The sequence below is a fragment of the Ambystoma mexicanum genome, chromosome 1p, assembly GCF_040938575.1.
Source record: "Ambystoma mexicanum isolate Mex_15411 chromosome 1p, UKY_AmexF1_1, whole genome shotgun sequence".
In the NCBI taxonomy this organism is placed as follows: Eukaryota; Metazoa; Chordata; class Amphibia; order Caudata; family Ambystomatidae; genus Ambystoma; species Ambystoma mexicanum.
The window spans coordinates 52,424,505-52,442,145 of record NC_090921.1 but is presented as its reverse complement, the minus strand read 5'-3'; the positions used below and the strand labels follow the sequence as shown (position 1 = coordinate 52,442,145).

At 50.0% G+C, this 17,641-nt stretch overlaps 1 long non-coding RNA gene across 1 annotated transcript in view; it reads left to right on the top strand.

Annotated features, from left to right (window-relative positions):
- The first annotated feature begins 992 nt into the window (after positions 1-992).
- The window catches only part of LOC138580032 (uncharacterized), a 49,067-nt gene continuing 32,418 nt past the window's right edge, over positions 993-17,641 (top strand). The window contains exon 1 of the long non-coding RNA XR_011304201.1: positions 993-1,093. This is a non-coding gene — a long non-coding RNA (uncharacterized lncRNA). The remainder of the gene's footprint in view (positions 1,094-17,641) is intronic.

The window sequence follows — 17,641 nt, the reverse complement described above, 5'->3', positions numbered from 1 at the left end:
GGCAACTTCCTAGACTCCGTGCCATCCCCTCTCGTTGGCATACAGGGAAAGTGTCGGGAGAATGGCCGTGCCATCCCCTCTAGTTGGCATACAGGGAAAGTCTCAGGAGAATGGCCGTGCCATCCCCTCTCGTTGGCAAACAGGGAAAGTCTCAGGAGAATGGCCGTGCCATCCCCTCCAGATACAGGGAAAGTCTCGGGAGAATGGCCGTGCCATCCCCTCTCGTTGGCAAACAGGCAAAGTCTCAGGAGAATGACCGTGCCATCCCCCTCGTTGGCATACAGGGAAAGTCTCGGGAGAATGCCCGTGTCATCCCCTCTCGTTGGCAAACAGGGAAAGTCTCAGGAGAATGGCCGTGCCATTCTCTCTAGTTGGCATATAGGGAAAGCCTCAGGAGAATGGCCGTGCCATCCCCTCTAGTTTGCATACAGTGAAAGCCTTCCTAGAAGCCGTGCCATCCCCTCTCTTTGGCAAACAGGGAAAGTCTCAGGAGAATGCCCGTGCCATCCCCTCTAGTTGACATACAGAGAAAGTCTCAGGAGAATGCCCGTGCCATCCCCTCTAGTTTGCATACAGTGAACGCCTTCCTAGAAGCCGTGCCACCCCCTCTCGTTGGCATACAGGGGATATGATAAAAGGCATTCCAATCCATCACTTCGTGGTAGAATGTATGATCACCTATGTAGCATTGCATGTGTTTCCCCTAAGCTGCAGGTCGACAGTGCCTGTATTGAGTTAATTCATGTATTCTCTGTCACCATGCCTTCTCACATGCAACGCACACTCCTGTCTGTTTCCCCTGCCAGGGTTGAACCCCAGCCAATCCAGTTTGGAAAGGAATTAAGGGACTTTTCCAGGATGAGAAAACAAACAGATGCAACCTCGAAATATGTGGCAGCGATTGGTGCAGGTGAACAGCTCATCTCAAAGAATGATTGTGATTGGATGGAAAATGCTTTAAAAGACAGAGCTATCCTCTCCTGAGCAGAGGTGAGAGGGCAGTGATCCAATCCTTACGCTGAGCACAGAAAGAGTAAACCTCTCACAATGAAGGGCGCAGCCGTGTTCCTGTGCCTGATGGCCCTGCTTGCTGGTAAGCCTCTCACATTGAAGGGTGCAGCCCTGTCCCTGTGCCCGATGGCCCTGCTTGCTGGTAAGCCTCTCACATTGAAGGGTGCAGCCCTGTCCCTGTGCATGATGGCCCTGCTTGCTGGTAAGCCTCTCACATTGAAGGGTGCAGCCCTGTCCCTGTGCATGATGGCCCTGCTTGCTGGTAAGCCTCTCACATTGAAGGGTGCAGCCCTGTCCCTGTGTCTGATGGCCCTGCTTGCTGGTAAGCCTCTCACATTGAAGGGCGCAGCCCTGTCCCTGTGCCCGATGGCCCTGCTTGCTGGTAAGACTCTCACATTGAAGGGTGCAGCCCTGTCCCTGTGCCTGATGGCCCTGCTTGCTGGTAAGCCTCTCACATTGAAGGGTGCAGCCCTCGCCCTGTGCCCGATGGCCCTGCTGGCTGGTAAGCCTCTCACATAGAAGTCCCTGTGCCCGATGGCCCTGCTTGCTGGTAAGCCTTTCACAATGAAGGGTGCAGCCCTGTCCCTATCCCGATGGCCCTGCTTGCTGGTAATCCTCTCACATTGAAGGGCGCAGCCGTGTCCCTGTGCCCGATGGCCCTGCTTGCTGGTAAGCCTCTCACATTGAAGGGTGCAGCCGTGTCCCTGTGCCCGATGGTCCTGCTTGCTGGCAAGCCTCTCACATTGAAGGGTGCAGCCCTGTCCCTGTGCCCGATGGCCCTGCTGGCTGGTAATACTCTCACAATGAAGGGTGCAGCCCTGTCCCTGTGCCCGATGGCCCTGCTTGCTGGTAAGCCTCTCACAATGAAGGGTGCAGCCCTGTCCCTGTGCCCGATGGTTCTGCTTGCTGGTAAGACTCTCACATTGAAGGGTGCAGCCCTGTCCCTGTGCCCGATGGCCCTGCTTGCTTGTAAGACTCTCACATTGAAGGACTCTCACAATGAAGGGTGCAGCCCTGTCCCTGTGCCTGATGTTTCTGCTTGCTGGTAAGCCTCTCACATTGAAGGGTGCAGACCTTTCCCTGTGCCTGATGGCCCTGCTTGCTGGTAAGCCTCTCACATTGAAGGGTGCAGCCGTGTGCCTGTGTCTGATGGCCCTGCTGGCTGGTAAGCCTCTCACATTGAAGGGTGCAGCCGTGTCCCTGTGCCTGATGGCCCTGCTGGCTGGTAAGCCACTCACATTGAAGGGCACAGTCCTGTCCCTGTGCCTGATGGCTCTCACATTGAAGGGTGCAGCCCTGTCCCTGTGCCTGATGGCCCTGCTTGCTGGTAAGCCTCTCACATTGCAGGGAGAAGCATACGTGCACCCACGCCAGTGCACCGCACGCACGGGGGTTGCACAGCACATCGCCTGTGCACACGTGCAGACGGCCTCTGTAAATACGGTGCCCTGCCCATTCCCCATGGGACGTGCATTGACTACTTCCAACATGTGCTGCGGTGAAGCGGTCCGGGCCCTCATTTCCTCAGCATGAAGCAGTCATGAGTGTAACCGCAGTCTGTCACCCTCATACTGTGAGACCAGGCGATTCAGGCTCCGGCTGAATGGGTCCGTCCAGAAATCTCTTTCCAGTCTAAGCGTCCATTCGCCAAGTAAGTGCCTTCTGCCCACCTTGGAAGAAAGACGACATGAAGCAACACAGGTTCGATCCCCAGGTCCGTGCTTAGAAACCTCTGGGTATTTAAGCGCGTTATAAATACGAATCTAGGACAAAAAAACAATGATGCAACTAAAAAAAAAACTCTTAACAGCGCCTCGATGCCTACGGCTGTGTGAGCGCTTTAAAAATGGCTGAATAAATAAATCTGAAGCGCCAAAGGCTGCCGTTGACTTAGAGGCTTAAATCACTATCGGAGCAACTCAGACTCTTTGTCCCACTGAGGTTAACACCTATGCTCACATGAGTTGGGTATTAGTAGCACCCCTTAATTACAGAGCGGTCCAGGTGTATGGTGGGACGCGCTGTATAAACAGACACCATGATGGCTGGTGTGAAGCTTACCTATGAGTTCTATCATTTGTGTTATTAGATATGTAAGCAGAGGGCATTTTCGCTAGAGTTTGCTTGTGAGCCTTAAATCAAAACCCCTCGCTTAAGCCCCAACCAGAGGTGGACTGGCAAAGGGGTAAAGGGGCAATCGACCCCCAGGCTAGTCCAGCTGCCGCCCCATGGGCCGGAGCTCCAAACTGTAAAATAAAGAATCGAAAAAGACGAAATCTAGGCTGCCATAAAGAAATAGTGTTGCAAAGATTCTGTGTAAATGGGGGGGACACACATGGCCCCCACAGGTGGTGAGAGGGGTCCAGGCTGCCACAAAGAAATAGGGTTTTGCAAAGATTCTGTGTAAATGGGGGGAGGCACATGGCCCCCACAGATGGTTAGAGGGGAGGGGTCCAGGCTGCCATAAAGAAATAGTGTTGCAAAGATTCTGTTTAAATGGGGGGAGGCACATGGCCCCCACAGATGGTTAGAGGGGGAGGGGTCCAAGCTGCCATAATGAAATAGAGTGTTGCAATGATTCTTTGTAAATGGGGGGGCGGGCAGGCACATGGCCCCCACAGATGGTGAGAAGGGTCCAGGCTGCCACAATGAAACAGAGTGTTGCAAAGATTCTGTGTAAATGGGGGGGACACACATGGCCCCCACAGATGGTGAGAGGGAGAGGGGTCCAGGCTGCCACAAAAAAATAGGGTGTTGTAAAGATTCTGTGTAAAAGGGGGGACGCACATGGTACCCACAGATGGCGGAGGGGGAGAGGTCCAGGCTGCCACAATGAAATAGAGTGTTGCAAAGATTCTGTGTAAGTGGGGGGACGCACATGGCCCCCACAGATGGTGAGAAGAGGGGGCCTAGGGTGCCACAATGAAATAGAGTGTTGCAAAGATTCTGTGTAAATGGGGGTGGCAAATGGCCCACACAGATGGCGAGAGGGGGTGTGGTCCAGGCTGCCACAATGAAATAGTGTTGCAAAGATTCTGTGTAAATGGCGGGAGGCACATGGCCCCCACAGATGGCGAGAGGGGGTGGGGTCCAGGCTGCCACAATGAAATAGTGTTGCAAAGATTCTGTGTAAATGGGGGACACACATGGCCCCCACAGGTGATGAGAGGGGTCCAGGCTGCCACAAAGAAATAGGGTTTTGCAAAGATTCTGTGTAAATGGGGGAGGCACATGGCCCCCACAGATGGTTAGAGGGGAGGGGTCCAGGCTGCCATAAAGAAATAGTGTTGCAAAGATTCTGTTTAAATGGGGGGAGGCACATGGCCCCCACAGATGGTTAGAGGGGGAGGGGTCCAAGCTGCCATAATGAAATAGAGTGTTGCAATGATTCTTTGTAAATGGGGGGGCGGGCAGGCACATGGCCCCCACAGATGGTGAGAAGGGTCCAGGCTGCCACAATGAAACAGAGTGTTGCAAAGATTCTGTGTAAATGGGGGGGACACACATGGCCCCCACAGATGGTGAGAGGGAGAGGGGTCCAGGCTGCCACAAAAAAATAGGGTGTTGTAAAGATTCTGTGTAAAAGGGGGGACGCACATGGTACCCACAGATGGCGGAGGGGGAGAGGACCAGGCTGCCACAATGAAATAGAGTGTTGCAAAGATTCTGTGTAAGTGGGGGGACGCACATGGCCCCCACAGATGGTGAGAAGAGGGGGCCTAGGGTGCCACAATGAAATAGAGTGTTGCAAAGATTCTGTGTAAATGGGGGTGGCAAATGGCCCACACAGATGGCGAGAGGGGGTGTGGTCCAGGCTGCCACAATGAAATAGTGTTGCAAAGATTCTGTGTAAATGGCGGGAGGCACATGGCCCCCACAGATGGCGAGAGGGGGTGGGGTCCAGGCTGCCACAATGAAATAGTGTTGCAAAGATTCTGTGTAAATGGGGGACACACATGGCCCCCACAGGTGATGAGAGGGGTCCAGGCTGCCACAAAGAAATAGGGTTTTGCAAAGATTCTGTGTAAATGGGGGGAGGCACATGGCCCCCACAGATGGTTAGAGGGGAGGGGTCCAGGCTGCCATAAAGAAATAGTGTTGCAAAGATTCTGTTTAAATGGGGGGAGGCACATGGCCCCCACAGATGGTTAGAGGGGGAGGGGTCCAAGCTGCCATAATGAAATAGAGTGTTGCAATGATTCTTTGTAAATGGGGGGGCGGGCAGGCACATGGCCCCCACAGATGGTGAGAAGGGTCCAGGCTGCCACAATGAAACAGAGTGTTGCAAAGATTCTGTGTAAATGGGGGGGACACACATGGCCCCCACAGATGGTGAGAGGGAGAGGGGTCCAGGCTGCCACAAAAAAATAGGGTGTTGTAAAGATTCTGTGTAAAAGGGGGGACACACATGGTACCCACAGATGGCGGAGGGGGAGAGGTCCAGGCTGCCACAATGAAATAGAGTGTTGCAAAGATTCTGGGTAAGTGGGGGGACGCACATGGCCCCCACAGATGGTGAGAAGAGGGGGCCTAGGGTGCCACAATGAAATAGAGTGTTGCAAAGATTCTGTGTAAATGGGGGTGGCAAATGGCCCACACAGATGGCGAGAGGGGGTGTGGTCCAGGCTGCCACAATGAAATAGTGTTGCAAAGATTCTGTGTAAATGGCGGGAGGCACATGGCCCCCACAGATGGCGAGAGGGGGTGGGGTCCAGGCTGCCACAATGAAATAGTGTTGCAAAGATTCTGTGTAAATGGCGGGAGGCACATGGCCCCCACAGATGGCAAGAGGGGGTGGGGTCCAGGCTGCCACAATGAAATAGTGTTGCAAAGATTCTGTGTAAATGGCGGGAGGCACATGGCCCCCACAGATGGCGAGAGGGGGAGGGGTCTATGCGGCAGGGGCATGTTCCAGTATGATTATGTGACCTTGCATGGTAATGTTGGCACCCCTGTGCCCCTTACACCATGAGCCTGGTAGAATACACAGCAGGTGATCAAGATCCATGACTTATTAGAGTTTGCCCTCGGCTTGATTCTGTGCGAATGCGTCCCCCGTGTTTGGTGCATTCTTGATCCCTGTGTGGTCATGCAAATATAGCCTAATAGCACCCTAAATAGCACTCACGGATGCTACTTATATAGTGGGTATAGGAATGGCCCTGGGACTATTTGGGGCACTTACCTTTGGGCATGCATAGAATTATGTAATATTCAGATATTAATTATTAGAAGACTGCAAATAAAGGGGGGTCATTCAGAGGTGGGCAGATTTTTTAATACCGCTGAAGAAAGTTACCAGCTCCGACCGTGGTATTTCTGGAACACCTCCAGTGCTGTTTCAGAAATACCACATCCAAGGGCGGTAATGTGAAAAGGTTCTTTTTTTCCATGTATGCACAGTAGAGGCTCATATCACTACTGTTGATTGTCGTAATGCACAGAAGGGTCCCCTTGACACGGCCATTTCTAAAAAAAGAAATTCACTCTATTGGACGGGCGCTCCTGTGCCGCCGTTCATGCAGTAAAACGAATACTGATGAATTTACTATTACCACCCAACTCTGAATGACCCCAAAAGTCTGTGATTGCTTTTCATTGTCATTGTCTCGTCCAGAACCTTGTGCTCTTATGTGACCCTCAAAAGACACACATGCAAATCAACACCAGATTCATATACAAAGTCACATGGACACCGATACATCCTTGCACCTATAGATTACGTGTTCACAAAATACACTAAACCACATTCCGCCACAATTGCCAGCAGGATCCCAACCACGACTTCCTGTCCTGTCTGCCAGAGGATGAATGGCAAGTCAAGGTGGTCTCTTATATAACTGTCAGACAGGGCAACAAAAGGTGGTGAGGGGCAAGGCATGGGCCTGGTGTGATGGGCTGTTAAAGGGTGTGAATGGCAAGGAATCAGGGATTGTGCAATGTTGCCAAGGGAAGGAGGTGCCTGCAAGTTAAGGGAATGAGATTGAATTAATAGTTAAAGCCTGGAGCAAAAGGGGCACTGCGGGCTGCAAGCTAATTGTAAGAATCAGGGGGGCATTGATAATGTGATGCAAGGGAAGGACACCGGAGGATGATCTGGGTAAATGAGATGGTGATACACATCTGGAAGGGTTGGGCAGCAGTTTGATATCCGACCTGTATGCCTTTGCACCCGAGTGTGGGAGTGACTTGACCCCCTTTCTTTTTTCTAAGTGATGACTACTTGCTTTATGAACATATGTTTCAGTGACTGCTTCTTTTATATTTTTTGGGTTGCTTTATCTTGTGACTTGGTACATTGAAAGTACACACAATTGTACGGGCATTGATTACAATTATAATACATTTTAATTGTAATTAACAGTAAACAAGTTTAGCTATTCAAGAACAACTTGGCAGAGAGCAGTTTTTTTTTGTTTTTAATATTCAAGATGAAAAAGACGAAGCAGTCTCCCCTGATTTCAGAATGGGAAACTGTGGAAGCAGGAAGACAGGGCTGAAATTCCCAACTTCCATACTTCATAAACGATGTGATCCTGAGCAAATCATTTTTCCTCACTGTGCATTATTTTCGTTAACTATCTGTAAAGCATCACTCATGTGGGTTTATACTCTATAATTTAACTCTAAAAATAATGTTAACAATGTCTGTTAAGAATACTGGTGGGGAGGCAGGATGGCAGGTGAGGATCTCATGTTGTGAGGGGTGAGTGCACAGGGTGCGGGTATGGGCTTTGTGTTGTGGGCTCGGGAGGTAGAAAGCCAGGTATTGGTCTTTTCCCATCCCAGCAAAATCCCCTGGTTCAGCAAGGGCTCTGCTCCACCAATACATTCTCGAGCTTTGCCCCCTCTTTACATTGCTCTAAAGCTGGGATGGGAGGAGATGAATTAGAAAACTGTAGCACGTGGAAAACCAGGCTCACAACGCAGCTTTCCTGTGTCACCGATTATATCATCCCAGTGAAACAATTTTACTATGTTTGCTAACTGAAAAAGATAGTGCATAAAACAGTAGTAATGCCAATAATATCTACTACATATGCTTGAGAATGTGTGGGACAGAGAGAGGTTGGTATTGAGATTACTGGAGAATGTGTGGGACAGAGAGAGGTTGGTATTGAGGTTGGTATTGAGATTACTGGAGAATGTGTGGGACGGAGAGAGGTTGGTATTGAGATTTCTGGAGAATGTGTGGGACGGAGAGAGGTTGGTATTGAGATTACTGGAGAATGTGTGGGACAGAGAGAGGTTGGTATTGAGATTACTGGAGAATGTGTGGGACAGAGAGAGGTTGGTATTGAGATTACTGGAGAATGTGTGGGACGGAGAGAGGTTGGTATTGAGATTACTGGAGAATGTGTGGGACGGAGAGAGGTTGGTATTGAGATTACTGGAGAATGTGTGGGACGGAGAGAGGTTGGTATTGAGATTACTGGAGAATGTGTGGGACGGAGAGAGGTTGGTATTGAGATTACTGGAGAATGTGTGGGACGGAGAGAGGTTGGTATTGAGATTACTGGAGAATGCGTGGGACGGAGAGAGGTTGGTATTGAGATTACTGGAGAATGCGTGGGACGGAGAGAGGTTGGTATTGAGATTACTGGAGAATGCGTGGGACGGAGAGAGGTTGGTATTGAGATTACTGGAGAATGCGTGGGACGGAGAGAGGTTGGTATTGAGATTACTGGAGAATGTGTGGGACGGAGAGTGGTTGGTATTGAGATTACTGGAGAATGTGTGGGACGGAGAGTGGTTGGTATTGAGATCACTTGTTCTGCAAGTTCGGGCCACTGCACTGTGGGGTTTGGGCCCTTGCACCAGGGGCTAGAAAAGTGAATTTTCCCTCCAGGCCAGTTGTTGCCAGTATTCCACTGGCTCCAAGCACCCATAGAAATTTAAAAAAATGAATACCCTAACCTTTTGTAGCAACAGTGCACTGCTCTGTTTGTAATACACTATACTGCTCTGTCTGTAATACGCCTTTTGTAGCAACAATGGGACTGCTCTGTCTGTAATATGTCTATTGTAGCAGAAATTGCCCTGCTCTGTCTGTAATATGCCTTTAGTAGGAGCAATGGGCCTGCTCTGTCTGTAATATGTCTATTGTAGCAGCAATGGGACTGCTCTGTCTGTAATACTTCTACTATAGCAGATATCGCACTGCTCTTTCTGTAATATGCCTTTTGTAGGAGCAATGGGACTGCTCTGTCTGTAATACGTCTTTTGTAGCAGATATCACACTGCTCTGTCTTTAATATGCCTTTTGTAGGAGCAATGGGACTGCTCTGTCTGTAATACGTCTTTTGTAGCAGATATCACACTGCTCTGTCTAATACGCTTTGTAGGAGCAATGGGACTGCTCTGTCTGTAATACGCCTTCTGTAGCAGCAATGGGACTGCTCTGTCTGTAATATGTCTATTGTAGCAGATATCACACTGCTCTGTCTGTAATATGCCTTTTGTAGCAGCAATAGGACTGCTCTGTCTGTAATACGTCTTTTGTAGCAGCAATGGGACTGCTCTGTCTGTAATGTGTCTATTGTAGCAGATATCACACTTCTCTGTCTGTAATATGTCTTTTGTAGCAGATATGGCACTGCTCTGTCTGTAATACGTCTTTTGTAGCAGATATGACACTGCTCTATCTGTAATATGCCTTTTGTAGCAGCAATGGGACTTATATCCTCAAGATTGATACATTCTCTGTGAGCTATATCAGACACAGACGGTCAAATGTCAATGTTAAATATATTTTGTATAGCACATAGCTGTCACTTTGCAGCAGTGTATCATGGTGGGGAAGTGTGGTCACTGCAAAGTTTAGGTACTGTTAGTCTGAAGTATGGTGTCTCAATCAATGAATGGAGTTCTAGGGTCATGTTACCTGTATGTCGTACTGGACAGGTGTAAGGCGGGCTGGGGGGGATTTCTGCTACACTGCACTGAGCTGGGCTGTGAAGGGAGGAATGCACAGGGCGACGCTTCCAGTGGGAGGGCTGGAGCTGCATAGATGGAGGTGTCACTGATGCATATGTGCTCTGCACATGACACAAGTGCTGTGCATGCGACATGTGTGGCGGCCACTACAGAGCATAGGGGCTTAGAGTGAAATAGACATGAACTAGTCTTAATATACAAGGCAGAATAAGTGTGTTGGAAAGAAGTGGCAATACGGGAATGCAATATACAGTTGTAACTGCACAGAAGGCAGTGTGTGTTACAGGCCTGTTCTAAGAGCACAACGTATTTTGTGATTTATTGGATGTTATAGCACAGGTGTGTGTGTTTGTACTGAAGCGCTCACCTAGGACATCTATGTGCAGCCTGTAGGCCTCAGATTTGAACCACAGAGCGGATGCAGTGTTTGTGATGTATAGGGTGTTTTTGCACAGGGGTGTGTGTGTGTTTGTGTGTACTCAAGCGCTCACGCAGGACATTATGTGCAGCCTGTAGGACACATATTTGAACCACAGAACGGATGCAGTGTTTGTGATGTATAGGGTGTTATTGTACCGGTATCTGTGTGTTTGTGTGTATGTGTGTGTGTGTGTGTGGGTATGCACTCCAGCGCTCACCCAGGACATGTGTGTGTGCAGCCTGAAGGCCACAGATTTGAACCCCAAATAATTGGGCTATTATCACATGTAAATGCTGCGCTTAGGAGCAGCAACAATGTGTCATGCCGCTTTATATATGAATGCATTGCGATCACATCTGGAGCTCGCTTTTTCTAATTTAGATAAGCATAGATTAATCACGTGTTCAGGTTGAGGCAAATGCAAGGGACGAGGCAGAGCTAGAACACTGCAGCAGTGACTAATCAAATCCTACTGCAGAACCCCCCAAAAGATCATTAACATTTATGAACTCCTAAGCAAAGGTGATGACACATTGCTAATGTCTGAGAAAAATATATGATTGTACATAAAGTAGCACTTTATTGTGGCCAGCATTTACTAGTTTGATCTGCTGAAATCACTTCACTTCAGCTAAACTCCCAACCAAATCTGGTTCCTAACTCTAGCTCCAATACAAGCAGCCTCCGAGCAAACACAGCACAATGGCCACACTGACTCCAGCCCCAACATTCAATCCACAGAACTGGATCCCCACTGCTCAGTGACCAACATTCCCTCCTCCCAGAGAGCTCCAGGAGATTGCACCGCCTCAATTGGCCCCACTCTGCAATGCATATCCTGCACACACCAAGTCAGGGGCTACACACTGCCTCCAAGCAAACACACAGCAATGGCCACACTGACTCCAGCCCCAACATTCAATACACAGAACTGGATCTCCACTGCTCAGTGACCAACAGTCCCTCCTCCCAGAGAGCTCCAGGGGATTGCATCGCCTCAACTGGCCCCACTCTGCAATGCATATCCTGCACACACCAAGTCAGAGGCAATATGCAGCCTCCCAGCAAACACACAACAATGGCCACACTGACTCCAGCCCCAACATTCAACACACAGAACTGGATCTCCACTGCTCAGTGACCAACAGTCCCTCCTCCCAGAGAGCTCCAAGAGATTAAAGAGCCTCAACTGGCCCCAATCTTCAATGTGTATCCTGCACACGCCAGGTCAGAGGCAATATGCAGCCTCCCAGCAAACACACACAAATGGCCACACTGACTCCAGCCCCAACATTCAATCCACAGAACTGGATCCCCACTGCTCAGTGACCAACATTCCCTCCTCCCAGAGAGCTCCAGGAGATTGCACCGCCTCAATTGGCCCCACTCTGCAATGCATATCCTGCACACACCAAGTCAGGGGCTACACACTGCCTCCAAGCAAACACACAGCAATGGCCACACTGACTCCAGCCCCAACATTCAATACACAGAACTGGATCTCCACTGCTCAGTGACCAACAGTCCCTCCTCCCAGAGAGCTCCAGGGGATTGCATCGCCTCAACTGGCCCCACTCTGCAATGCATATCCTGCACACACCAAGTCAGAGGCAATATGCAGCCTCCCAGCAAACACACAACAATGGCCACACTGACTCCAGCCCCAACATTCAACACACAGAACTGGATCTCCACTGCTCAGTGACCAACAGTCCCTCCTCCCAGAGAGCTCCAGGATATTGCACAGCCTGACTTGGCCCCACTCTGCAATGCTTATCCTGCATACGCCAGGTCAGACGCAATATGCAGCCTCCCAGCAAACACAGCACAATGGCCACACTGACTCCAGCCCCAACATTCAACACACAGAACTGGATCTCCACTGCTCAGTGACCAACAGTCCCTCCTCCCAGAGAGCTCCAGGAGATTGCATCGCCTCAACTGGCCCCAATCTTCAATGTGTATCCTGCACACGCCAGGTCAGAGGCAATATGCAGCCTCCCAGAAAACACACAACAATGGCCACACTGACTCCAGCCCCATCATTCAATCCACAGAACTGGATCTCCACTGCTCAGTGACCAACATTCCCTCCTCCCAGAGAGCTCCAGGAGATTGCATCACCTCAACTGGCCCCACTCTGCAATGCATATCCTGCAAACACCAAGTCAGGGGCTACACACTGCCTCCAAGCAAACACACAGCAATGGCCACACTGACTCCAGCCCCAACATTCAATACACAGAACTGGATCTCCACTGCTCAGTGACCAACAGTCCCTCCACCCAGAGAGCTCCAGGAAATTGCATGGCCTCAACTAACTCCACTCTGCAATGCGTATCCTGCACACACCAAGTCAGACGCGACACACAGCCTCCCAGAAAACACACAACAATGGCCACACTGACTCCAGCCCCAAATTCAATACACAGAACTTGATGTCCACTGCTCAGTGATAAACATTCCCCCCACCCAGAGAATTTAAAGCAGATTGCACAGTCTCAACTGGCCCCTCTCTGCAATGCTTATCATGCACACGCCAACGCAGAGACTGTATACAACATCACAGAAAACACACAACAGTGGCCACTCTGACTCCAGCCCCAACATGCAATACACAGAACTTGATCTACACTGCTCAGTGACCAACATTCCCTCGACCTGGAGCACTCCAGGAGATTGTATGGCCTCAACTGACCCTACTCTGCAATGGGTATCCTGCACATGCCAGGTCAGGGTCTACATGCAGCCTCACAGCAAACACATAACAGTAGCCATTCTGACTCCAGCCCCAACATGCAATACAAAGATCTTGATCCCTGCTGCTCAGTGACCAACATTCCCTCCACCTGGAAAGCTCCATGAGATTGCACAGCCTCAACTAGCCTCACTCTGCAATGTGTATCCTGCATTCGCCAAGTCAGGGGCTACATACAGCCTCACAGCAAACACACAATAGTGGCCAATCTGACTCCAGCCCCAACATGCAATACACAGAACTTGATCTCCACTGCTTAGTGACCAACATTCCATCCACCCAGAGCACTCATGGAGATTGCAAAGCATCAACTAGCCCCACTCTGCAATGGGTATCCTGCACACGCCAAGTCAGATGCTACACACAGCCTCTCAGAAAACACACAACAATGGCCACACTGACTGCAGGCACAAAATTCAGTAAACAGAACTTGATCTCCACTGCTCAGTGACCAACATGCCCTCCACCCAGAGCGCTCCAGGAGATTACACAGCCTCAAATGGCCCCACTCTGCAATGTGTATCCTGCACACACGAGGTCAGAGGCTACATGCAGCCTCCCAGCAAACACACAACAATGGCCACAATGACTCCAGCCCCAAATTCAATCCACAGAACTTGATCTCCACTGCTCAGTGACCAACACTCCCCCCACCCAGAGGGTTCCAGGAGATTGCATGGCCACAACTAGCCCCACTCTGCAATGCTTATCATGCACACACCAAGTCAGAGGCTACACACAGCCTCCCAGCAGACACACAACAGTAGCCACTCAGACTCAAGCCCCAACATTCAATACACAGAACTGGATCTCAACTGCTCAGTGACCAACATTCCCTCCACCTGGAGAGCTCCAGGAGATTGCACAGCCTCAACTAGCCTCACTCTGCAATGTGTATCCTGCACACGCTAAGTTAGGGGCTACATACAGCCTCCCAGCAAACACACAACAATGGCTCACTCTGCAATGCTTATCATGCACACACCAAGTCAGACGCGACACGCAGCCTCCCAGCAAACGCACAACAGTGGCCACACTGACCCCAGCACCAACATTCAATACACAGAACTGGATCTCCACTGCTCAGTGGCCAACATTCCCTCCACCTGGAGAGCTCCAGGAGATTGCCCAGCCTCAACCCACCCCACTCTGCAATGTGTATCCTGCACACGCTAAGTTAGGGGCTACATACAGCCTCCCAGCAAACGCACAACAGTGGCCACTCTGACTACAGCCCCAACATGCAATATACAGAACTGGATCTCAACTGCTCAGTGGCCAACATTCCCTCCACCTGGAGAGCTCCAGGAGATTGCACAGCCTCATCTTGCTGTACTCTCCAATGGGTATCATGTACACACCAAGTCAGGGGCTATATGCAGCCTCCCAGCAAACACACAACAATGGCCACACTGACTCCAGCCAGTGGCGTAACACAAAATGTGGGGGCCCCCCTGCGAGCCATGCTTAGGGGGCCCCCCAACTCAGCAACAAATCACTGGTTGCGTCAAACTCTGGGCCGGCCTAGATTATCAAGCTTGCGAAACACGCATGAATGTGCTGCTGAAGGGATATGCCACACACTGCACTAGTAGAATGATATAAATATGTGTTTGAATGCAGTATATAGCACACTTTCTGAGAAAAATTGCCTAAAAAGCAAGAGTGTTTGAAATTGTTTTGTAGGGAAGCACCAATCCAATAGATGCAAGTCACCAACAGTGCACAGGAATATTAATACTTTGCTATTAAAAATGCCATGCCACATTGAAAACATGTCCAACTGGCTACACAACGTAGACCAGTGTAGACACGTAATATTGTTACAGTAAAGCATGCCAGGCCACATTTAGACCTACCTAGATTAGAAAATGTCAGTGGAAGCATTAACACTCATCAAGAAGAGAACACACATTCAAGCCTGTGGCCTCTAACAACACGGCCAAACTCTTTAAAATCTGCAAGGAACTGATCAATCCTGTTGCAGTCTTTACCTCTCCTGTTCCCTCCCAGGCCCTCTGTCATCTCACTTCTCTGCTAAAACTCCTGTCCTTTGTCTCCTCTTCCTCTCCCTCTTCCTCTCTCGGCCCCCCTTTGGCCATCTCTACCTCTCTTCCTCCTTTCTCCTCTTTCTCTCTGACAACACCTGAGAGAGGTTTTTGGACAAGTCCGATCTATGAAAGTGTCATCTAAACAGGTGCTCCCCTGCTCCAAAACCATCAAGGTCCATATTGACACCCTTGTTCTAGCCTTGGATGATTTCTGTAATCACTCTTTTGCCACTGGAATGTTCCCCTCTCCCCTTAACCACTCCCTTATGCACCCACTCCTCAAGAAGCCATCTGCTGATCCTGCGTGCCCGGCAAACTATTGCCCAATCTCCATCACCCCTTTCCTGGCCAAACTGTTGGAAAAGCTGGCCATCTCCCAGCTTACTTTCCACACAGAATCTGTTGGTTGTCTCCATGACCTTCAGTCTGGCTTCAGAGCTGCCGGAGGCACGGTAACTGCTCTCCTGAACGCCTGTAAAGATCTGCTCTCTAACCTTGATTCCAGCATTCCTTCTGTCCTTATCCTCCTTGATCTTTCCTCTGCTTTCCACACGGTCAACCACGCCATCCTGATCAATCCTGATCAATCGACTCCATGAGAACCTGGACATCACGGATCAGGCCCTTGAGTGGCTGACCTCCTTCCTCTTGGACAGCCCCTCCCAGGACCAACTTGGTCCCTTTCTCTCCGCTCCATCCTCTGACCATGGTTTTTCAACCTCTACTTATCCCCTTTGGCCCACCTTAACTCTACCTTTGCCTCTAACTTTCAGTGTTATGCGGCTGACACTCTGCTTTCCTTCGGGCTCCCCTCATACTCCTCTACTCTCTTGCTCGTTCCTGACTGTCTATCCACGATTCAGGATTGGTGTGCCTCCAACGATTTCTGCCTTAATGTCAGTAAGATGGCGATCCTTCTCATTTGGACTCCTGCCCCTGATTTCCCTCTCCGCCTTGGGCCCTTCCTGTGAGGCAAACAACCTTGGTGTCATCTTTGAATCCACTTTCTCTTTTTCTGCTCACTACCAGCTTCTCCTCCTCAAAGGAACTCTTCACTTTCTCACTTTCCCCCATTAGCTCACGGTCTCCAGAGCCCTGGTTCTCTCTAGGCTGGCCCAGTGCAACAGCCTCTTTCTTAATCTGCCTTCCTCTACTCTCCACCCTCTGCAACTAATCCAGTACAGGACTGCAAGACTTATCCTTGGCCTCAAGCCCAGGAATCATATCTCTCCAGCCCTGAAATCTCTCCACTGGCTCCCAGTTGCTGCAAGGATCAAGTTCCCCACCCTTTGTATTGTCTACAAGGCTTTCTGGGCCTGGGGTCCGCACTACATCCAACGCTGTCTTCCAAAATATCTTCCTTCTCAAGCCTTTCGCTCAGCTACCTACAACTCTCTAAGGGTTAAACTTTTCTCCAGGCAGAGAGTGGGGGTAGATCTCTCTCCTCTGCAGGTGCCTCCCTCTGGAATAGCCTCCCTGTCCCTTTCAAACTTGAGCTGGACCACATGAAGTTCCGGAAGCAGCTGAAAACTTTCCTCTTCTCCTCTGCTTTCTCTCTCTCCCTCCCCTGCTGCCCTACCTGACCTACCTGTCCGCTGTACCGACTGTTTGCTTGGCTACCCTCAGAGTCTCACTGAGTCCAGACTCTTTCTTGATCAGTCACCCTTGCACTGCCTCTGGGCCTACCAAGCACTTAGGGGCTGTAACTGTAACCCTACAGTCCCTTGTTTGCCTTGCAATACCAAGAGCCACGCTGCCATGGCTGCACTTACTCTGAGCATTGCTGCCCTGTTTTTCCCTCCCCTCTCCCTTGCACTTCCCTCCTCCCTTCCCCCTTGCACTTCTCGTTCTCGCACTTGCATGATCTGAATGACACAAGGCTTAGTAAGATTGTTTGTCTTGTACTCCCTCTATCTTCCCTCCCTTTTCTTGTCGCGCCTAGAAACCCTTGTGTACCATTGCGTTATAAATGACTTATATCATATCATTTGATCACAGTTACCCTGAAAAATATACAATGCCTCAGTAAGAAACGGCTAGACTAGCAGCCCCCAAATGGCAGTCTAGCCAGGTAATTCACTTAGCAGGACTGCTTTATCAGAAATGCCCAGTTAAAAAAAGTCATACCAAACTTAGGAATGACTAGACTGGCTGCACCAACATGCCTCTCTAGCCACTAATACCACATATCATGCCTGCTTAACCTGGAAAGCATTATGATTTGTTGTACAATCCTGCCCCCCCCCACAAATCCGCTCTCGCTACCACCCCTACCCCATCTCCAAAATCAGCTCCTTGGCCCAGAATTACCTCCATGTCACTCTTCCTTGTCCCAGAGTGACTTCAAAAATAAACAATTTCTTTTTGAAGTCATAGGGCTCTTTCACCCCATGACATGGGAGCCTCGAGCCTAGCATCTTCCATGTCATGGGGAGGGTGGAGCCCTCAGACTTCAAAATAAAT